This window comes from Lepus europaeus, chromosome 17, assembly GCF_033115175.1.
Source record: "Lepus europaeus isolate LE1 chromosome 17, mLepTim1.pri, whole genome shotgun sequence".
Lineage (NCBI taxonomy): Eukaryota > Metazoa > Chordata > Mammalia > Lagomorpha > Leporidae > Lepus > Lepus europaeus.
The window spans coordinates 42,197,407-42,221,591 of record NC_084843.1 but is presented as its reverse complement, the minus strand read 5'-3'; the positions used below and the strand labels follow the sequence as shown (position 1 = coordinate 42,221,591).

The following is a 24,185-nucleotide window of genomic DNA, read 5'->3' as shown; positions in this document are numbered from 1 at the left end:
AAATCAAATCCAAAACCACAAGAAAAAGGTCATACATCACGATCAAGTGGGATTTATCCCAGCAATGTAAGGGTGGTTCAACATTCACAAATCAATAAATGTCATAAGTCACATCAATAGAATGAAGAAAAAAACATATGGTCATCTCAATAGATATAAAGAAAGCACTTGATAAGATTCAACACCTCTTCATGATAACAACCTGCCACAAATTAGGTATAAAGGAACATTCCTCAAAATCATCAAGGGTGTTTATCACAAACCAACAACCGAAATCATACTGAATGAGAAAAAAAAGTATTTCCCTTCAGATGTGGAACAGGACAAGGATTCCACTTTTGCCACTCTTATTGAACATAGTACTAGAAGTTTTAGTGAGAACAATTAGAGAGGAGGAAAAACGTGGGGGGCATCAAAATTGGAAAAGAGTAAGTCAAATTAACCATGTTTGCAGATGACATGACACTCCAACAAAAAAAAAAAGCTGTTAGAATTGACAAACCAATTCAGTAACGTTGCAGGTTACAAAATAGACATAAAAATACAGCTTTTTTGATATGCTCATTATGAATTCATAGAAAGAGAAATCAAGGCCGGCGCTGTGGCTTAACAGGCTAATCCTCCGCCTTGCGGCGCTGGCACACCGGGTTCTAGTCCCGGTTGGGGCACCAGATTCTATCCCGGTTGCCCCTCTTCCAGGCCAGCTCTCTGCTATGGCCCGGGAAGGCAGTGGAGGATGGCCCAAGTCCTTGGGCCCTGCACCCGCATGGGAGACCAGGAGAAGCACCTGGCTCCTGGCTTCGGATCAGCGCGATGCGCTGGCCGCAGCGGCCATTGGAGGGTAAACCAACAGCAAAAAGGAAGACCTTTCTCTCTGTCTCTCTCTCTCTCACTATCCACTCTGCCTGTAAAAAAAAAAAAAAGAAAGAGAAATCAAGAAAGGAATCCCATTCACAATAGCCAACAAAAAATCAACTATTTAGGAATAAATTTAACCAAAGAAGTGAAATATCTCTGTAATGAAAATTATCATCAAACATTGATGAGCAAAATCACCAAGGACAAAGAAAAAAAGTGGGAAGATGTTTCTAGCTCATGGATGAGAAGAATCAATATAATTAAAATGTCTATACTACCTAAAGCAATCTACAGAGTCAATGCAATCCCTATCAAAATATCAACGACGTTCTTTACAGAACTAGAAAAAGTAACCATAAAATTCATATGGCACCACAAAAGACCCAGAATAGCGAAAGCCATCCCGAACAAGAAAAATCAAGCTAGAGGCCTCCCAATACTTGACTTCAAAGCATACTACAAAACTATAGTTATTAAAACAGCACAATACTGGCATAAAAAGCAATACATAGATCCCTTGAACTAAATAGAGATCCCAGAAATCAATCCACATATGTACAGCCAACTGATTTTTGACAAAAGTACTCAGACCATACAGTGGAGTAAGGATGGTGCTGGCAAATGGTGCTGGCAAATCTGGGTTTATACATGTAGAAGAACGAAATTAGATCCATACTTCTCACCATATACAAAAATCAACTCAAGGTGGATCAAAGACTTAAATTTAGACCTGAGACTATGAAGTTGCTGGAGGAAAGGGAAAACACTCCAAGACATTGTTGTAGGGGATGACTTCATGGACAAAACCCCCAAAACACAGGCAACAAAAGCAAAATAAATGGGATTATATCAAACTCAGAAGCTTTTGCACAGCAAAGGAAACAATCAATATAGTGAAGAGATATCCCACAGAATGGGATAAAATATTTGTAAACCACCTATCTAACAAAGGATTAATATCCCGAATATATCAGCTCATACAATAGAATAGAAAGGCCAATAAAAACAAGTGAACAATGATATAAGTAACACCACCAATAAAACTCACAAATGATATTTTCAAAATAAGCCAAATATAAAAGCATAAGTCTTGAAGGCAAAACACATTTATGGCTATGTTTGGGGAGAAAAAGGAGCTGGTGATCAGGAAATGGCATGAGGGGGGTTTCTGGAGTGCTAGAAATGTTTTGTTTCTTTCTCTGAGTACTGGTCATCCCGGTGTGTATACAAAATGCCTAGTGAGTACCTAGAATTGCTGATTCTTATTACTTTAGATATCAAGGTCAAAGAACTGTTGAGATGATCAAAGGCTCCAAGTCCAATCCATCATCAAACATTTATATCATGCAATCATTTGGTTAAATCTCAGAAAACAAAAAATTAATAAGACATACATCCTACTCTCAATGGGACAGAATGATCTCAGTCAGTGGACATGGGCCATGAGGTGAGATGTGTGTGTTACACACACAATAAACACATTCCAAATTTCAAAAATGTCTTTATTCTATCTTAAGTATTTTGATAAATGGGTAAAACTCAGAAACAGCTTTTTTTTTATTCAGGAAATCATAGAAACCTCTAGTAGAAATGATCTTAAGAACTGGGGTGAAACAAGAAAAAGCTCTATGGAAACTCAGCTCAGAAGAACAAAGCAAAATGTGACTACTGATGGAAAAGAAGAAAGGTGCTTAGAAAGAAGAAATGGGGCTGTGTTTTGTTTTGCTTTTGTTTTGAGAGGCAAAGAGATAAACCCAGAGAGAGAGAAACTGGTTCACTCCCCAAATGTCTGCAATGGTCGGGGATAGGGAGGAGGTGTGGGGCAAAGCTGAAAATCTGGAACTCAACCCATGTCTTCCACCTGAGTGGCAGGAAACTATTCTCATGAACCATCACTGCTGCCTCCCAGGGTCTGCATTAGCAGGAAAATGGAGTCAGGAGCCAGAGCTAGCACTTGAACCCAAGCACTATGATATGGAAACAAGAATCCTATCTGCAATCTTAAACACGGGGTCAAATTTCTACCCACTGGGGGTTCACTTTGTTTGTGGTAGAGGGCTGTGGAGAGCAGAAGAATGAGATAGCTGCAGTCAGTAGAGAGGGCAAATGGGGTTCTTGGCTAATATAGCCTAGGGCCACTCAGCAATGGACGGGTCATTCACTCATCATTATCAATGTTAATAAACAAATATTTTCCAAGGATATATTTTTGCAAACTGTTGTATGAGTGAACAATACCCAGAAAGCAAGCACCTGTTCAACCAGGTGCAATTTTTAAAGAAAGTTAACTTTTCTCACTGAAGATCATTTCCTGAACACATTTGATCTTCATAGAGCCAAAGCTTCTCTTCCTAAAGGTGACATCCCCGCAGCCTCACACAAACACCACCTCTAGAACTAGCTGGAAAGTAAGTGAAAATTATTGAAGCACTATTAAATGGGCACTCTATGTATAACTCCACTCTTCAGATTACTTGCATGATAACCACACGCCTTCCACACTCTCCAAGGCCTGTCTCAGTACCTAAAGCTCCAGATATTTTCCTTTGTTTTCCAATAAGTTATGCTAAGATAATGGATTTATACGTGCTGACTATTTGATGCACAAGTTGGTTGGCCCAGTCTTCCTATCTCACCACTTTTTTGAGGACAGGACTTTTACTGAACCAAGGGTTGGTTCTCATGTGATGCAGAATCAAGAGGAAATGAATGGTGGAAGAGAACATGAAACACAGGGGCTTGGGATGATGGTAGAATTTCACTAAGCTATGGGATGAAGGGAAGGGAACAGCAGTTGCAGCATGGAAGCCAAAAGACTGAAAGAAGAAACTGGAATTTCTAAGTATCTTCCTTCAGGGATATTTTAAAATTATAAACTAAGTTCTTTAATGAAAGGTTATTGACCCTACATTGAGACATTGTACCATGTAGTTTCTGGATTTATAAGATTACAATGAATAAAATAAACTAAGGGAAATACAATGGTATATGAATCCATTTAGATTTTTTTTAAGGGAAAGGACTTCTGATTGCATTTCAAATCAATCCATAAAGATACAGTCAGCCACTTACCTAATCTTCATTTTGCATGGTGATTCAGGCAGAAGTTACAGAAGCAAAGGACTCTAAGGAGACAAAACCAAAACCCACTGTAAAGCAATGATGAAGCTTCACATGGTAGCACAATCCTTGGGATGTGGAATACCATTTTTGAGAGCCTCCTAAATCAGAAAAGGAAGCTATGAATTGGGTAAAGTGAGCTAAGCTGTCACCTGCAATGCTGGCATGCCAGATCCATCCAGCTCCCTGATAATGTGCTTGAGACAGCTTGAAGATGGTCCAAGTCCTTGGGCCTCTATGACCCATGTGCAAGACCAAGACGGAGCACTGGCCTCCTGGCTTTGGCCTGAATCAGCCCCAACCATTGCAGCCGTTTGGGGAGTGAACCAGCAGGTAGAGGATAGATCGATCTCCCTCTCTCCTCTCTTTCTCTCTCTCTTTCTCCCTCTCCCTTTCAAATAAAGAAATAAAGCTTGAAAAAGAAAAAGGGCCCAAAGCAGCATTCCATTCATGCAGCTCTTGGTAGGCTTCTGGATTGTACTCATCAAACCTGTGTCAAGGTGAAATTCCGGGAAGGAGATCATGAATATTAATTATTATTATTGTATTACTTGACATATGTTGGGTACTTATTATTACAGTATCTTTTCCTTAGGAGTGTGAACCATGCTAAGCAATTTTTAGATGATCTCATCAATACTCAGAAACTTATGGTGGTGGCATTTTTGTTATCCTCATCTTAAAAGTGAGAAAACTGACAACAATGAACATTTAAGTGACATTTAAGTGACCCATGGCCACACAGGTAGTGAGTATAAAAGCTGGGCTCAAAATCTGGGAACTTTTTGACCACAGGGACATGGTGTTTATCATATGGCATCATAATCCAATAATTATAATGATGATGATAATGAAACTTTTATTATCTACTTTGGGTATACCCAGGTATGCCCATCACCAAAACCCAAGTTTTGGCAACATGTCTAACAATCGTCTCCTGGATATTTGGCACCCACCGTAGGGTTACAATGACAATAACTGTAATGTGGAACTCGTTGCAATTCTAAGGGCACACAAGGCTTCCCTTGGAGTACTGGAGCCAACTTTCAGTGTTTGACATCTACTTCATGACCTGCAGCAACTAATTAAGCTAATTATGGAACTATATAGCATCAACCCCTCTATCAGAAAATGATGAACTTAGAAAATACTGGAAAAAATAAATCAATTGAATGAACTAATTTTATACTTTATTCTTCCATCTGCTAGTTTTATAACTCTCTTAATATGTTCATGTAACTGCACTTTAAAAACACAAGAGAAAAGCATTCCTCAAAGCTAGACTTCTCCATGGACTGTTTCTTTTCTTATGAAAATTTAGTGGAGAAATTAATGTTTTTGTATGTGAGGTTTAGTTCAAGATGGGCTTAGTCAAGATGACAGATCTAGGACTCAGATCTAGGACTTATGATCAGAAGTTATAGCTCAAAAGGGCACAATAAGACATTTCCAATTTTACAAAAAGGAGATTTTTAAAATAATGGTGGTTTCATGCATATTCTGCTGCTATAAAGTGTTTATACTTAGTTACATCATTTTTACTGTACTTAGCTTTGGAAACTGTAAGTTGGACTCAACATAAAACAGAGGACACTAGAGAAACAGTTATAAATAACTTCATTTCAGCAAGAGGTTGAGAAGAGTCAGCTGCCAATACACAAACCCACAAACCACCAACTTTTCCAAACTTCAGTTCCACGATGTCTCAATATACTCAAACATTTAAAAAAAATTGATATAACTACTGAATGCTATCATGTTGTGTGGCCTTCCAATTATAAAACTTAAACCACAATAATATCTTAAAATTTAATCTTTATATAAATTACTCAGATTTTAAACCAAAGGCTTTAACTTTCTCCTTTTTAAAAATAAAGTTAATCTTTGTTATTTGTGGAAATTAAAATGTCATTGCTGTATTACTAAATGGAACCCAAAAGCTGATGCATAAACACATGGGCAATTGATGGGAGAGGATTTCCTATGGGAGGTTAACAACATACACAATGGTACTTCAAAAAGTTTGGGGAAAAAATATAATGAAAAGATATGTTGATTTTTGCACAAAAAAATTTGAAGCCCATATATAGTTTTTTAATGTGTATTTTCCATGAATTTTTAAAAGACCCCTCATGTACAAAGATACAATAAATGTATTTTTTAAATTCTACACATGAACTTTTTTAAAGTGCCCTCTCACTTCTGAAGGTGAGAATACTCCAAGTTAGCACAAAAAATTATATTTTCAGAACAAGGATAAGTAAAAAGAACAACTACACAGATCCCATGTGCCCCCGGTTTGTTGGAATAAATACAATTTCAAAACTTGGTCTAAAAATCACATTCTATGCCACCATTTTTTAATTTGGGGAGTGTATCTCAGTGCATACTATTATATGAGCTTAGTAATTACTGCTTGGAATTATGAAGTAGGGGTGGAGTAGGGTAGAGAATGATTAAGATAAAAATAATTACATTTTAAATATCATCTACTGGTTACTCATAAAGTCATTAAAGATCTGTCGATCTGATGGCCCAAATCTTTTATCTACCCAAAGCCAGCAAAATTGGAAAACGGTGTGGAAAATTAACTACTTTGGTGATACATCTTTACTCACAAGGCAAACTTCTATACTGAGCATAGAAATGCTATTGATCAAGTATTAAATGATAGAACTGGTTTGAGATTAACAAATGAGCCCTAGCCACTATTTGCTCTCTTGCATTTGGGTTGCTGTTAAGTCTTTACTTTAAACACAGCTGTATATTTACCAAATTAAAAATAATGTGGAAAATGGAATAGGGGGGTGCCTGGGTGAAAATAAGAACAAAAGGGCACATTTGAATTCTAAGTTATTTGTCTACATTCAATATTTTATTTGGAGAAGTTTCTTCTAAAAACTTTTGAATAAAGAAAAATGGCAAAAAGAATATGTGCACATCTGTTTATGCATTCAAGACAAGAATATTCAAACTGGGCACTGGTCCATGGGAAAGCCTGCACAACATAATCCAGACCACCACATACACTCCTCGTTTATTAATAAGAAAATTCCAGGTTAGATTCTTGCCAAGAGATGTTTTCCTTTCCAAAAATTATCTTTGGCCATATTTTACATTTGATTTACTCCCCTTGGTGCAAAAAAGAAATAAAAACTTAGAGGCCAACATTAGTGGTTGGAATTTGTCTGAACCCTGCTGAAAGAAATATAAATCTATTCATTGAAATTGCTTTTAGAAACGACAAGATTTTATAAAATGCACTTATTGTCTTTTATTTTATTATACTATAAAATCTGTATGTATTTTGCAATGTCTTTCAAAGCATCCTTCAAAAAAGCATAATTCATGCTATATCTTATTTTTCTTACCAATAATAGTAACTTGTAGTTAATTACAGGTATTTATTTGTTAAAGTATTTTCATATAGCTCAATTTACTTACAAGGATTAATTATGTCTAAATATAGTTATTTTAAGCTAATACATACTATCATCTAGATTAATTTCATTTAGGCCTTAGAAATGTGTTAATTTGAAGACTTAAAAAAAGAGGTGGAACTTGGCAAGGTGAATTAAATGTTTGTTCTTCATATAAGATATCAAAGGGTTAGAGCAGGCAGGTCAGTGCATTCTGAGGACTTATAGAGGAAGTACCTTCTTAGTTTATTTAAAGTAGAAGATTTGGACAATGAATCTTTGAGTCCCATAAAACTGTAAACAGGATTTGTCAATGACATATCATCATATCATTGTCATGTCTATACCATCTTTTCATTATCTACTTATCCATTCATGGATGGTTATGTTTCATTCATGTCTTGGCTACTGTAAATCATGGAGCAATGACTTAGCTAAGCTAGAACACACACAGGTATTAGTGCTGGAATTACAGAATCAAATAGGACTTAACTTTGAAAATGTGGTAGGGAAAAGCTTTCTCAATGACAAAAACAAATATGATTGACAAACAGGAAAGTGAAAAGTACATTTCAAATGAAGTAACACAGATCAACAGATCTTCAACAAGAGTGTCAAGAACACACAATAGGGAAAGAACAGTCTCTTCAGTAAATGGTGCCAAGAAAACTGCAGGTCCACATGTAAAAGACAGTGAAAGGATCTTTATCTCATACCATATACAAACTCTCACCTCGAAGACTTAAATACACAGCATGAAAAGATAAAAATCTCAAAAGAAAATGGTGGGAAAAAACTTTTTGACATCGGCCTTGGCAACGAATTTCTTGGATATGACATCAAAAGCCTAGGCAACAAAAGCAAAAATAGACAAGTGAGAGTACATTAAACTAAGTAATTTCTGCACAGCAAAGTAAACAAGCAACAGACTACAAAGGCAACCTACAGGCCGGCGCTGTGGCTTAACAGGCTAACCCTCCGCCTTGCGGCACTGGCACACCAGGTTCTAGTCCCGGTTGGGGCACCAGATTCTATCCCGGTTGCCCTTCTTCCAGGCCAGCTCTCTGCTGTGGCCTGGGAAGGCAGTGGAGGATGGCCCAAGTCCTTGGGCCCTGCACCCGCATGGGAGACCAGGAGAAGCACCTGGCTCCTGGCTTCGAATCAGCGCGATGCGCTGGCCGCAGCAGCCATTGTAGGGTGAACCAACGGCAAAAAAGGAAGACCTTTCTCTCTCTCTCTCTCACTATACACTCTGCCTGTCAAAAAAAAAAAAAAAGGGCAACCTACAGTATGAGAAAAAAACTTGCAAACCAAACGTTTGATAAGGGGTTAAGATCTGAAATGTATTAAAAAAAACACTCACAACTCAATAGCAAATAACTAAATAAACACAAGCAAAGAACTTCAATAGACACTTCTCCAAAAGAGACAAACAAGTGGCTATCCCATTATGAAAACGTGTTCAACATCATTAATCACCAAGGAAACCCCAATCAAAACTCTGAAATATCACTTCGTACTTGTTGGAATGGCTATATCAAAACAAAAACAAAAGATGACTAATATTGGCGAGTATGTAGAGAAATGGAACCATGGTACACTGCTAGTGAAAATGTAAATGTGCAGCCAGTATGAAAAACAATATAGAGGTTTTTTTTAAATTAAAAATAGAAATACTATATGATTTAGTAATCCCACTACTAGGTATATTTCCCAATGAAGTAAAACCGGAATCGCAAGCGACATCTGTATGTCCGTATTCACTGCTCCATGATTTAAAATAGCCACAACATGGAAGAAACATAACCATTCATGAATGGATAAGTAGATAATGAAAAGATTGAAAAGATGGTGTAAACATGACAATGATATGTCATTCAGCCTTCAAAATGAAGGAAATTCTGTTATATGCAACAACATGTGAAGTAACCCTGTCATATAAGGACAAATATCATATGATCCCACTTGTAAAGAATCTAAAATAGTGAAACTCACAGAGACACAGAATAGAAGAGCACTTACCAAGAATTAGGGGGAGGAGGAAATGGAGTGCTATTGGGCAAATGGTGTAAATTCTGAATATGTTTTAGAAATTTGTAAACTACAGGGTCTATGCTTAACAATAATAAACGATACACTTAAAAATTTACTAAGAGGGTAGATCTTAAGATGTGAACTTATCACAAATACAATAAAGGAATGGAATTTGTGTTAGTGTTTTCAGGAAAGGAAGCATAGAGTATTAGAGACAAGTTTAACCTTTTGGGATGGAGAACAAAATAATACATAGCAAAAAAATGAGATCAGTTAAACTTGGGGAAGCAATTATCTCCCTTGATTTAAATTTAATGATAGGTAAGGAAACTTGGAAGATTCTATATACTTCCACAAATGGAAGTGGTGGCTTTACCTGAGCCCTAATTTTACGAAGTCTATATTCTGTTGCTCTGCGTTCAACCTCAAATAACCATGCATACTGGTACATTTGGATTTTAATTTTCATAAAGCAGGAATTATATTATTACAAAAATAGAAACCAGTAGTACAAAAAAATCGTTATCAGTTATAGTCTGTAGAAATTTTGTTTTTGGCCTTAAGACCAGAGAAAGGTATCATTGAGTGGTAAAACAAATGAGACAGAACATAAAACTTTCAAATATTGTTAGCCGTGGCAGCTACAAAACAGGTACTTAAATATTGCGATGATTTGAATGTTGAATGTGGCCCCAAAAGCCCATACGTCAAAGACTTGGTCTCTAGAGCAGTGCTATCAGGAGGTGGCGGAACTTTTAGAAGGCAGTGGGTGGGTGAGAACCTAGAAGGAGGTTCTCAGGTCACAGGGGCATGCCCTTGGAAGGTAGTTCTTATGTGAGTCCTTGTGAGAGGGTTGTTAGAAAAGCCTGGGTTTTGCTGCCTGCCTGCCCACTGCTTGCTAGCTCACCCCGTGATCCTTCCTCTGTACATGCTCCGCCATCGGCCATACACCGTGGGCCCTTCACCAGGGCCAGAGCCTGTGCCAGGCCATTTGGACTCTGAACCTGCAAAGCTGTGGCCCAAATAAACCTTTTCTCTTTATAAAGTTAGTTGTCTCAGATGTTTTGTTGTAGTAATGCAAAGCTGATGACTACAAATACCTTTAGATATAGTTGCATAGAGCTTAAAAATTAAACTAACAGGTAATTCTGACCATCTAGAAACTTAATATTTACAACAAGTTATGTATGATACTATAGAGGTGCCAAATGGAAATAGATGACCATCATTCTCAGAGGAGCAGAGGAATGAAAATGAGTGATATAAATGGAGACAATCATTCCCCAGAATCAGTACTCAAATACTTACACTAAATATTAAGTTTCTCTATCAACCTAAAAAAGTATAGGAGTTATGAGATCACACATTGTTACTCACACTCAAATGATAGTTATGAGGGACGGCGCTGTGACACAGCAGATTAAAGCCCTGGCCTGAAGCGCCGGCATCCCATATGGGCGCAGGTTTGAGACCCGGCTGGTCCACTTCCGATCCAGATCTCAGCTATGGCCTGGGATAGCAGTAGAAGATGGTCCAAGACCTTGGGCCCCTGCACCAGTGTGGGTGACCCAAAAGAAGCTCCTGGCTCCTGGCTTCAGATCAGCTCAGCTCCAGCCGATGCAGCCATCTGGGGAGTGAGCCAGCAAATGGAAGACCTCTCTCTCTCTGTCTCTACCTCTCTCTGTAACTCTTTCAAATAAATAAAATAAATCTTTAAAAAATGATAGTTATGAGTATTAGTTTGTGTGCATTCCTAAGCGCTACTTACGAATGAGGTAGTTATTAAATATATTCACAAATATATCAAGTTTCTTCTCTTCTAAGGACATGATAAAACTGCATTTCCCTACCGGCTTAAACTTAGACACAGCCATGTGACTCTCTGGCTGATACAGGTGAGCAGCCATGACATGTCATGTTTCTAGGAAGATACACTCAGATGTCAGCATGTGATACGAGATCTCTCTTCCAGTGTTCCCTGGAAGAAGCACACATAACACACATGATACAAATTTAGAGGGAAGGGGGCCAGCGCTGTGGTGCAGCGGGTTAACACCCTGGCCTGAAGCGCCAGCATCCCATATGGGCGCCGGTTCTAGTCCGAGCTGCTCCTCTTCCAATCCAGCTCTCTGCTATGGCCTGGGAAAGCAGTAGAAGATGGCCCAAGTCCTTGGGCCCCTGCACCGGCGTGGGAGACCCGGAAGAAGCTCCTGGCTCCTGGCTTTGGATCAGCGCAGCTCCGGCCATTGCGGCCATCTGGGCAGTGAACCATCGGACAGAAGACCTCTCTCTCTCTGCCTCTCCTCTCTCTGTGTAACTCTGACTTTCAAATAAATAAATAAATCTTTAAAAAAAATCAAATTTAGAGGGAAGATTAATCAAGCAATGGAACAATGATACTAAAAACATACACATGTACAGCATGAAAAGCAGAGAGAGAGGTAGAGGGAGAAAGGGAGAGAAGGTGTGGGAAAGAGAGGAGGGAGAATAAAGACATAGAAACACAGATAGGAAGGGAGGGAGTGAGGGAGGGAGGAAGGGAAAATCTGAGAGGGTTCTCATGCATGTCATGGAAATGATGGTGAAGAGAATATAAAGAGCCCTCAGATTTTTTTAGTGATAACAGTAGAACCAGCAAGGTCCCTTTAGGAATAAGGGGGCAGTGTGAACTCAGTGAAGCACAGCAGATGGTTCTAGGCGATTTTATGCAAAGTATCTCAGGCCACTTCAGGCCATTCTGGCTCCTGGGAACTCTCCCTGATCCTTCATTAAGCCCTCTAGATCATGGATCACAAGCGAATTTGACTACAGGAACCACCAAGATATCACCAGTGGAAAAAAAATGGCTAAGTATATTATTTTATACTATGTTTGCATATTAAATGCCTAAGCATATTTCTCACTTCTGGAATACACTCTCTCCTAATTTTCACGTAAATTCTTCCCTTTTAAATTATCTTGGTTTTTTTTTTTCACTTTTGGTTACAGATATTTTCTCTTCTGCAAGAAAATAATAGCAAACATAATGATGAGTTCCAACTGACACTTGACTCTAGACAATAGGGAGCAGTGGGGACCACAGTGAAGTGGGAGTACCAGTCCCTTTCTAAAGGAACCATCAATTAATTCCTGGGAAATGATAACAGATAAGGTTTTAAGTTAGATATTCCAACTTTCAAATGTTCCTCATTTAAAAAAAAAAGTCAGGACAAAAGAAAATAAATCCGTTAGCTTAATTTAGTTCATAAGCCATTACTTCATCACTCCTAGCCACCTGTATTGTCAGCTTTCTATCACTCTAACAAATACCTAAGAGGATATACTTAGGAAAGGAGATTTACTTCAGCTCATGCTTTTGGAGGTTTACAGTCCACGATTGGTCTAGTATTTGCTGAGGACAGGAGGGTGGCTGGTGGAAGCAGGGCAGAGGAAGAATCACAGGGTGAGCCAGGAAGCACACAACTCATCTACATTCTATGTGGTCTCTCCTTAAGAGGCAACCATGATTCTTTCATAGGGGTTGAGCTTTAATAGCCTAATCCAAATTAATAATTTCCCAAGGTCTCACCTTCAGACCACATAAAGGGATACATTTCCACCCATAACCTATTACTCATAAGACTGTGAGGATCCAGCTTCCAACATTTCTTTGGGAAATACTCACACTATTACCTAAACCATAACTTAACCTTTCTAGAAACATGACCAAGGGCAAACATATAGTAATCAAATGCAATTAATTCACATCATGGATTTCATGTGATGTGCCAGACAGTGAGCTATTTAATTTGTGAACAATTATCTCAATTACTCTTCTCAAGAACCTCATCAGTACATATAAGGAAATTAAGGCTTCTGAGTTTTAAAAACTTGCTTTGAGGTCAAGATAAATGGCAGAGTTGGGATTTAATCCCAGAGGTAGCCCAGCCCTTTATCCACCTTTGTTGTATTAGCCTTCTCACATTGTTTATGTGCCTATCTCAGACCACAGGTCTCGGTGCTATCATCCTAGTACCAAATAAAAGACCAGTAACTGACCATCAAGAAGGAAAAAGTCTACATTTCAAGTGAGAAAAAAATTCCCTTTCTCTGTTTACTTAACTTTCTTTTCTGCTTTTGCTTAAATTTATGTGGTCTGGTTTTACAGAACGAATATTCCATTGTTATCTCATTTGATCGGAAATGTCAGAAAAGGAACATGGGAATTTATGGTAGAGGTCTGTGTACCCCACACATCCCCTGAGCATCTGCTCCAGGCAAGCAGCCTGACATTTCTGATAAAAAGCACATTCTGAGAATGCTACAGGATGAGAACTGCCAACGACAGGCATGAATCGCCTGACACCAATAAGGGCATTTACTATTCCTCCAGTCCTCCGCCTTGCATTCGACAAAGACCCCGTCACGCCTAACAGCAATCTGCGCTGCCTGGCAGAGTTGACACATGCTTTCTGTCCATGGCTTTCACCTGACCCAAATCCCACAGGTTGAATATTGAAAACTTTTTCATTTCCGCTGGCCTGACAGTCTCTCGGTGTGTAGGGATCTTGCAGCAGCAGCTGTTTAAGACCTGTGGTCTGTTTGCAAAAGCGATAGCTCAAGCCAGTGCAGACTGAAGACGCGATGCCAAAGGAAAAACCATTTTTCTTTCTCAGGAAAGATTCAGCTCAAATTCCCTGACAATAACTCGATTTTCATCCTGATATTAACCTGGGCTTTCTTCAGAGTCAAATGAAGATTTATGCTCGACATCATTTTTCAACAAAAGGCCCTAACTCTGTGTGCCAACTCTGCCTTCTCTTTTAGATTCTCCTCAGAATGCAACCCCTCTACCAAGCAAAAAAGTACTACAGGAGCAACTGGGATTCCAGAATCGAAACCTCAATTATCAGATTCCATGTACAGAGGACTCTCAAAGGAGTTCAATCAGATATCTGGAATGCACAGACTTGGCTTGTTAAAATTATTTAACCCATCCCTGGTGAAGAGAAAGCATATCTTTGAGCTTAATTCCACTAAGATTCCTTTGTAAACAACTGTTGCATACCAGAAGAGTTTCTCACATGCTCTTTTATTCCACAAACTTGTTGACTTTGGCGGCTGCATTTCTGAGGCTGGGTATAGATCCTGGTGCACCACTAACTGTCAGGAAACCTTAGTGCTTAGTAAAAAAGTAGCGTTAGCGCTTATGTGGCCATATGGAGTCTTAAAACAATTCAACATTGGGAATATTCGTTCATGTTCTAAATGTGAAAGAAATTAAACTATAAATGTATTGGTGATTTACATTATGTATTTAAGTTATAAACAAATTTTACCATAGGGAATAATTAAGTCACTTAGGGCCTATTGATTTAATGGAAAAATTAATCCTTTATAAATACAAATATGAAGACTAAAATAATGTAGAAAATACTTTACAATATAACATTAAGTTTAAAAAGATAAACACCAAGTGTTACAGAGATATGAGCACAACTGTGGGAACATATATGCACAGATGGCCAATGACAGGAAAAAACCACGGGAGCTAAAAACAGCTCCTTTACAGTGGTGGAATTTATAATTTAAAATGTTTCTGCTACAACAGAGCTAAAATAAAAACTCTGTAGAAGTATTAGTGTGTAATTACAATAAAATATTGTCTGATAATCATCAGATTTGGTTTTCCAGCAGTTTCTAACTGTGTCCTCAAAGGACTTTTTGATTATCACTGTGAATTTTACTGTTTATTTCACTAAGCAATAAAAATAAGAATAAAAAAAAAAAAACTCAAAGTGTTTTAAGAGACAATTTTTTTCCAAGAACAAAAATGTCTATCTCTTGAAACAACATACTTCCCTTACCACTGGAAGAGCTACCAAATAAATGCACTAAAACGTAGTGTAGCCTAATAACTTCCTCAAGTGTTTCCTCAGAAACAAGTCAGCTTAATCCATGAGACCAGTGTTGTGGTGCAGCAGGTTAAGCCATCCCTCGGAAATGCTGGTTCAAGACTTGGTTGCTCTGCTTCTAATTCAGCTTCTGGCAAATGTACCTGGGAAAGCAGAGGAGGATGGCCCATGTACTTGGGTCCCTGCCACCCGTGTGGGAGACCCAGATGGAATTCCAGCTTCCTGGCTTAAGCCAGTCCCAGCACTGGCTGTTGCTGCCATTTAGGCAGTGAACCAGGGGATGGAAGATGTCTCCCTATCCTTTTCTTTCTCTTTCTCTCTTCAGCGTTTCTCACTGTCTCTCCTTTTCTGTCACTCTGCCTTTCAAATAAATATATATATTTTTAATATCTGTCTGGACATTCAGCTTCTAAGACTCCATGAAAAGAAAATGGTGTCACTATCAGGTACTCAAACTGAGTACTTCGGGATTTTTTCAGGCTCATATTTTGGAGAAGAGTGGGGTGTTTTAGAAATAGATGAAAGAGGTCGGCACCACGGCTCACTAGGCTAATCCTCCGCCTGCAGTGCTAGCACCCCAGGTTTAGTTCCGGTTGGGGCACCGGATTCTGTCCCGGTTGCTCCTCTTCCAGTCCAGCTCTCTGCTGTGGCCCGGGAAGGCAGTGGAGGATGGCCCAAGTGCTTGGGCCCTACACCTGCATGGGAGACCAGGAGGAAGCACCTGGTTCCTGGCTTTGGATCGGCGCAGCGCGCCAGCGGTAGCAACCATTTGGGGGGTAAACCAACAGAGAGAAGACCTTTCTCTCTGTCTCTCTCTGTCTAACTCTGCCTGTCAAAAAAAAAAGAAGAAGAAGAAGAAATAGAGTTATGACAGCTTGACATCAGTCAGCAAAGAACCCAAGGCACCATAGCCTGCCTTACTTAGGAAGGATAACTTGTGAGCTGTCTGGTGCAGAGAAAAACGCCCTCCTATTCTCTGTCTCATCCACTTCCACACTCAGTAAAAAAAATATTTCCTCTCTACCTACTGTTGGACTGACAAAGGTGGAGGTTGGATCTTCAAAGTAAATAACTTCCAAAGGAACAGCCACCAGAAGACAGAAGGAAGATCCTGCGAGTCATGGGGAGCTCCAGCAGGTGGTCTCACTGCCCTGCCCTCTCTTCCCTCTGAGGTTTAATCAAAGGAAATAGCATGATTTGAATATCTCCTGTATCCACAGGATGTGAAATCAAGGTCTTCAGTCACCTCGTCCACATGACTTCAACAACCTAGTCAGGGACATTTATACACAGAAAGGAAAAGGATCCAAAGATAGAATGAGGTATGTCTATCAGTCTCATCATCTGGGAGAATGGAACTCATAGAGGATAAAATTTTGCTTCCTCTGTCATCTCAACTTGGCTTTGGGTAACTTTTTTAACTTCTTCATGCCTCAGTTGAATCATTTGTAAAATAGAAATCATATTTTCTACATATGGCTGTTGTGAAGTTTAAGTGAGTTAATACCTAAGAGGAGCTTAGAAACGTATGAGGTAGAGAAGAAACCTTTCTGGTGCTCCCCAATAGTGCCAAAAGGATGAGTCCTGTCCCGGGAGTCTGGGGCTCTCTAGATAGGAGTCCTCATTCTGCACCACTGACTTTACTCTCCTTTCCATGGAAATGCCAACATTTAGCCATTCATCCATCCAGGAGGACATTTATCAGACTCAGATTACAGTTCAGGTGTAGGTACGATGCTATGGAATAAATCAGTACAGCCTGTTTTCTGGAGAGGGCATTTGGTACAGCCCTGAGGACACCATTCGGGATACCTGCATCCCATATCACAGTGTTTGGATGGACTCCCGGTTCTTCCACTTCTGATCCAGCATCCTGCTAATGGCTCAAATACTTGGGTCCTGCCACCCACATGAGAGACACAGATGGAGTTTGAGGTTCTCCGCTATGGCCAGGCCGAGCCCCAGCTGTTGCAGGTATTTGGGTACTGAAAGAGTGGATGGGAGATCTCTCTCTCTCTCTCTCTCTCTCTCTCTGCCATTCAAATAAGTAGTTATAATAATAAACACAGTTAACTTCTTAGGAAGGAAACAACGTGCTTTCTTCTCTCTTCCACATGGGTCAATCTTGAATGCATTTCCCCAATAAAGTTCTTGCATGTAAATTTGGGCCAACATCCCCTTTTTATCTGTGAGAAACCAAGCTTTGAAACATTAAGGAATTTGATGAGAAAAACATTTCAGTTTGGCAAAAGCCCAGAAAAATGAAGGTAAAGCAGGCTAAAGACAAATCATGTCTTGAAGCACTTAACAAGTCATAATAACAAATTAAGCATTCTTAGCCAGGCTGCTAAGAGACTGCCTCCATCCTCCCTCCCTATTCTTAGGCATATAGTGGAGCAAGACTCCAAGAAGTGGCGAGTAAAGGTGGAAAAGTGAGTACAGGACTTTGTCTTGGAGCTCTGTACCAGACAAGCTGCAGTGAGATTCAGCACCAATAAGGGTCCAATAGCCCCTATTTCCAGAATGGACTAGCACTTTAAAAAAAAAAGATTTATTTATTTATTTGAAAGGCAGAGATTCAGAGAAAGACAAGGAGACACACAGAGAGAGAGAGAGAGAGAGAGAGAGAGAGAAGTAAAGAGAGAGAGAGAGAGAGAGAGATTGTCTATCCACTAGTACACTCCCAACAGTGACAACAACAGGGGCTGGGCCAGGCTGAAGCCAGGAGCCAGGACCTCCTTCTGGATCTCCCACATGGGTATCAAGGCCCCAGAATTTCAGCCATCTTCCATTGCCTTCCTAGGCACATTAGCAGGGAGTTGGATCAGAAACAGAGCAGCCTGGACATAAACCATCTCCAATATGGGATGCTGGTGCTGCAGGTGGTGGCTTTAACCCACTGTGCCACAGTGCCAGCCCCTGGACTAGTACTTTTTAGACATTTTCACAGTTCGATATGAACAATACATGGACTTTGGATTTACGTGGGACAGGAATGCCCTCTAGTACTGAAGCAGTGGTAAGACACAAACTGGGGACTTCAGCAACCTTGACTTGAGAAATTATAGTGTTGAAATAGCTGAAACGTCCACAGGCTCAGGGAATATAAGAAGACGACTTACAGTTTCTGGAAGGAAAGGCATGAACACAGCAAGATTATGAACACTAGAAAAGAACACTTGAGCTATCAATGTATAAATTCCAACAAGCATCAAGAACTTTGAGGGGCTGATTAACATACCTAACAAGGTAAAAGAAAACTAAATGATCTGCAAACTCTCCAATGTAGACTTCAAAATACCTGTTTTAAGGAAACTCAATGAATTTCAAGAAAACACAAAGACCCAATATTCTTAACAGAAACAGACAGAATTATTTTTTAAACACCATGCACAAAACCTTGAACTCAAAAGTACATGAAAGGAAATTAAAAATGAGACAAAAGGCATGGGGTTGGTGCTGTGGCTTGGTGGGTAAAGCCGCTGCCTGCAGTGCCAGCATCCCACATGGGCACCAGTTTAAGTCCTGGATGCTCCACTTCAAATCCAGCTCTCTGCTAAGGCCTAGGAAAGCAGAAGATGGGCCAAGTCCTTGCACCCACGTGGGAGACCCAGAGGAAGCTTCTGGATCCTGGCTTCAGATTGGAGCAGCTCCAGCCATTGTGGCCAACTGGAGAGTGAACCAGCGGATGGAGGACATCTTTCTTTCTCTGTGCCTCTCCTTCTCTCTGTGTGTTACTCTGACTTTCGAATAAATAAATACATCATTTTTTAAAAAAGGCATCAATGGCAGAATAGATCAAACATAAGGATGAGTGAGCTCAAAGACAAGCTTTTTGAAAATACACAATTGGAGGAGAAAAAAGAAAAGGGAGAAATGAAGAAACTTTCTGGAACATTGGAGAGCATGAAAGTAGCAAATATTTGAGTAATTGAGGTTAAAGAGGAATGGGATAATGCCAAAAGGGTGAAACAAATATTCAAAGACATAACAGAACACTTTCCAAAATGCAATTATCCAGGCATAGGAAGGTCAGAGGTCAGAGATCAGAGTCAACTCAATCAAGTCTACCCCAAGACAAATTGTAATCAAGCTCTCCAAAGTTAGAGAGGATTCTGAAAACTTCAAGAAAAAAAGAAACAATTAACATTTAAGTGTCTCCCAATTCACCTGAGTAGACTTCAAAAACTACAGGCCAGGAGACAATGAGATGAGGATTTCATGCTACTATGAGGGGAAAAAAACCTGCCAATCAAGAATACTGTGCCCAGCAAAGTTACTCTTAAAAATAAAGGAGGTGTCAGCATTGTGGTACAGTGGGTTAAGCTGCCACCTGTGATGCTTGTTTGGGTCCTGGCTATTCCACGTCTGATTCAGCTTCTTGCTAACGTACCGGGGAAACCAGTGGAAGATGGCCGAAGTGCTTGGGCTCCTGCACCCATGTGGGAGACCTGGAAAAATCTCCTGGCTCCTAGATTCAGCTCAGCCACTGCAGCCATTTGGGGAGTGGATGGAAGATCTCTCTCTCTTTTTGTCTCCATCTCTCTCTGTCTCTGTCTTTGTCTCTCTCCACTCTCTGTACAGTTGTGTGTGTGTGTGTGTGTGTTTATGCCTTTCAAATAAATAAATATTTTTTTAAAAAAGGAAAATTTAAAGACATTTTCAGACAGACAAAAGCTAAGAAAATTAATCACTACCAGACATTACCTAAAAGAAATGCTAAAGGAAGTTCTTCAAACTTAAAGATATATTAACAAATACAAAGACAATATCAGAAGATAGATAAGCCACTGGTTAAGAACAACAACTAATTTCAGAACACTCTATACTGTAAACATGGTGTGTAAACAATTCATATCTTTGTTATGATGACTAAAGAAAAAACAATTAAAATAAATAAATATTTCAAGAGATAGGAATTATGAAAATAGTAAAATGCGACACCAAAAATACAAAATAGAGGAAGAGATGGAAAGTGAGTCTACAATTTTTTATTAGTTTTTTAAATTTATTTTTATTTATTTGAAAGTCAGAGTAAAAGATAGGCAGAGAGAGAGGTCTTCCACCCACTAGTTCACTCCCTAGATGGCCGCAGGGGCTAGAGCTGGGCTAAACTGAAGCCAGGAGCCAAGAGCCTCTTCGGGGTCAAGTCCTTGGCCCCTGTACCCATGCAGGAGACCCAGATGGAGTTCGAGGCTCCTGGCTTCAGCCTGGCCCAACAGCAGCCATTGCTGTCTTTTGGAGAGTGAACCCACAGATGGAAGGTCGCTCTCTCTCTCTCTCTCTCTCTCTCTCTCTCTCTTTGTATCTGCTCCCATCTCTGTACCTATCCTTTTCAAATAAAATAAAATATATCTCTAATTTTAAACATTTATTTATTTATTTATATTTATTTATTTATCTGACAGGCAGCATGACAGAACAGAGAGGAAGAGACAGAAGAGGAGGAAGAGAGAGAGAGAGAAAGAGAGAGAGAGAGAGAGAGAGAGAGAGACTGATTTTCCATCTATCCACTGATTCACTTTCCAGATGCCCACAGCAGCTGGGACTGGGTCAGGCCACAGCCAGGAGCCTGGAACTCTATCCAGGTCTACCATGTGACCCAAATATCTCTCATCATCAGCTGCTTCCACAGACACGTTAGCAGGAAGCCAGATCAGAAAGAGAGACTTGAACCAGACTCCAATAAGGGATACAGTGTCTCAAGCAACAGCTTAATCCACTGCCACAATACTGGCCCCATCAACCAATTTTTAAAAATTAAAATTTTATCAGATATTTTCACTGGTCATAATGCAATAAAACTAGAAATCAACAATGAGAAAATATGTGTAAATAAAAAACTTAATTTGGAACAACCAAAAAATCAACAAACTATTTAAGAAATTTTAGGCCAGCACTGTGGCATAGCGGGTAAAGTCACCACCAGAAATGCCAGCATCCCATATGGGCACTGGTTCGTGTCCTGGCTGCTCCACTTCCAATCCAGCTCCCTGCTAATGGCCTAGGAAAAGCAGCAGCTGATGGCCCAACTGTTTGGGCCCCTGCCACCCATGTGGGAGACCTGGAGGAAGCTCCTGGCTATTGTAGCCATCTGGAGAGTGAACTAGTGGATGGAATCTCTTTCTCTCCATCTCTCTCTCTCTCTCTCTGTAACTCTGGCTTTCAAGTAAATAAATAAATCTTAAAAAAAAAGAAAAAAATTTAAAAATGTCTTGAAAGGGGCAAGAAATTGGTTCACTAGTTCAGATGTCACTTGGAACACCACATTCCATATCAGAGCATTTGGGTTTGAGTTTAGCTCTGTTCCCAGTTCTCACTTCCTACTGTCACACAACCTGGGAAACAGCAGGTGATGGCTCAAGTAGTTGAGTTCCTGCCAATAAAAGACCTGGACTGTGTTCCTAGCTCCCAGCTTCAACCTGACTCAGCCCTGGCTGTTAGAGCATTTGGGGAGTGAATTAGCAGATCGGACTTATCTACATTGCTGTGTGTCTATGTATCTATCTATTTCTCTATCTATTTCAGTCTCTTTGCCTTTCATTAAATAAAAAATTTGAGAAACCTCTTAAAACAACTGAAAATGTATATTTTCATATATGTAACAAAACATAAGCAAAACTAAGAATAAAGTTTACAGCAATCAATGTCTACATCAAAAAATGAAAAAGACCTAAACTTTAACTGCACCTTAAGAAACTAGAAAAATAATAATAAATCAAATCCAAAACTAATGCAAGGAAATAAATTATAAATATCAGAGCAGAAATAAGTGAAATAGATGCTTAAAATATATAAAAGATCAATGAAACAATGAACTAGTTCTTTGGAAAGCTAAACAAAATTGACAAATCTTAACTGGACTAAAGGGAAAAAGCAAGAAGGCTCCAATAAAATCAAAGATGCAAAGGAAGACATTGCAACTGACACCACAGAATAATCATGAGATTATTATGAACAACAATATACCAACAAATTTGATAGCCTGGAAGAAACAAACTCTTGGACACAAACACCTTACCAAGTTCAATCATTACAAAAGAGAATACCTAAACAGACCCATAATGAGGAATAGACAGAATCAATTTTTTTAAAAAACATTTATTTATTTGAAAGTCAGAGTTACACAGAGAGAGGAGAGGCAGAGAGAGAGAGAGAGAGGTCTTCCATCCGTTGTTCACTCCCCAAGTGGATGCAACGGCCGGAGCTGCGCTGATCCGAAGCCAGAAGCCAGGAGCTTCCTTCAGGTCTCCCACGTGGGTGCAGGGGCCCAAGGACTTGGGCCATCTTCCACAGCATAGTGCTGGATTGGAAGAGGAGCAGCCGGGACTAGAACCGACGCCCATATGAGATGGCTGAGATGGCGGCGCTTCAGGCCAGGGCTTTAACCTGCTGCGCCACAGCACCGGCCCCGACAGAATCAATTTTAAAATCTCCCATCAGAGAAAAACTCAGGACCAGATATTATCACTGCTGAATTCTACCAAACACATAAAGGAGAATTAATACCAATTCTTCTTAAGTTATTCCACAAAATAAAAGAGGAGGAAATTTTTCCAAACTCATTTTATGAGACCAGTATTACAATGATACCAAAAGCAGATAAGGATACAGCAAAAAAAAAAAAAAAAAAAAAAAAAAAAAGCAGCAGCTAACCCCAGGTTGCTTCTCAATTTGCCCTCTCTGCCCGACACCTCCAGGTTCCTCTCTGTCTTCCAGGTTCATATTTCAGGCATACCTAGCGCCAAACAACAATTGTCACATGAAATTCCAGAATGGGTTTTTTAGCACATCCCGTGATAATCATACCTTTTATTCATCTACTCAACAAAGACCTCCCTTTATGAGCCAAGTAGTAACTAGAAACTAAGGTTATGATTGCAAAAATAGACACTTCTTCTGTTTGCATGGAGAATGGTCTCTAGTGAGAAAAAAAAAAAAAAAGAAAGAAAGAGAAAAAAAAGGAGGAGGAGAATGCAAATTAGAAAATTAGATGGGCTTTGTGTAATCAGGACTGTGATAAGCCAAGTGCACAGTGCTATAGGAGTGTCTTGGCAGAGGCTAGGGGACAGTAAGGAACAAGCCAGTACTCAACAACAGTGAGGTTAAAATAATAGTACAAGAATGGAATACTAAATAATATCTACTTGTCCAAGGAAAAATATCAGAGAATTTGTAAAGGTCAATTATCCCTTATCCAAAATGCTGAGGACCAGAGTGTTCTGGCTTTTGAAGATTTTTGGATTATGGAATATTTGCATAGACTTTACCAGTTGAGCATCCCTAACATGGAAATCCAAAATATGAAACTTTTTGAGTGCTGACATAATGCTTTAAAAATTTCAGATGTTAAAGCATTTCAGATGCAAATCCCTGGAACTTGTATTACATTAATATAAAATGTTACAGAAGAGTATGCAGTTGCAAGAATAAAAATTCAAGATATATATATATATATAAACATTATATCTATCTAATTTAGTCAAAGAATAGTCTATCAAACTATTAACTATTCATTTCATTATTTTCATTTTTTTAAAAAAAAAGGTGTGGGGGCAGGTATTGGGCACATATCCTGCATCAGTGTCTACTCTCCATTCCAGATTCCAGCTAATTCTCACCCAGGGAGGCAGGCAGTGATGGTTCAAATATTTGGGTCTTTGCCACTCATGTGGGAGACCCGAATTGAGTTTCTGGCTCCTGGCTTTAGCCTGGCCCATCCCCAACTGTTGCAGCATTTGGGAGTGTCCTCTTTCTCTCTTGCTCTCTCTCCTTCTCCTTTTCAAATAAATAAATATTTTTTAAAAAGTGTCTATGCATAGAAAAATAATAGACCTATAATTATTACTGATTATTGCTG

General features: G+C 39.4%; 1 protein-coding gene across 1 annotated transcript in view; it reads right to left on the bottom strand.

The window, feature by feature from the left end:
- Positions 1–24,185, bottom strand: part of PRKG1 (protein kinase cGMP-dependent 1) — a 1,351,832-nt gene that overhangs the window by 1,280,550 nt on the left and 47,097 nt on the right. The window lies entirely within an intron of this gene.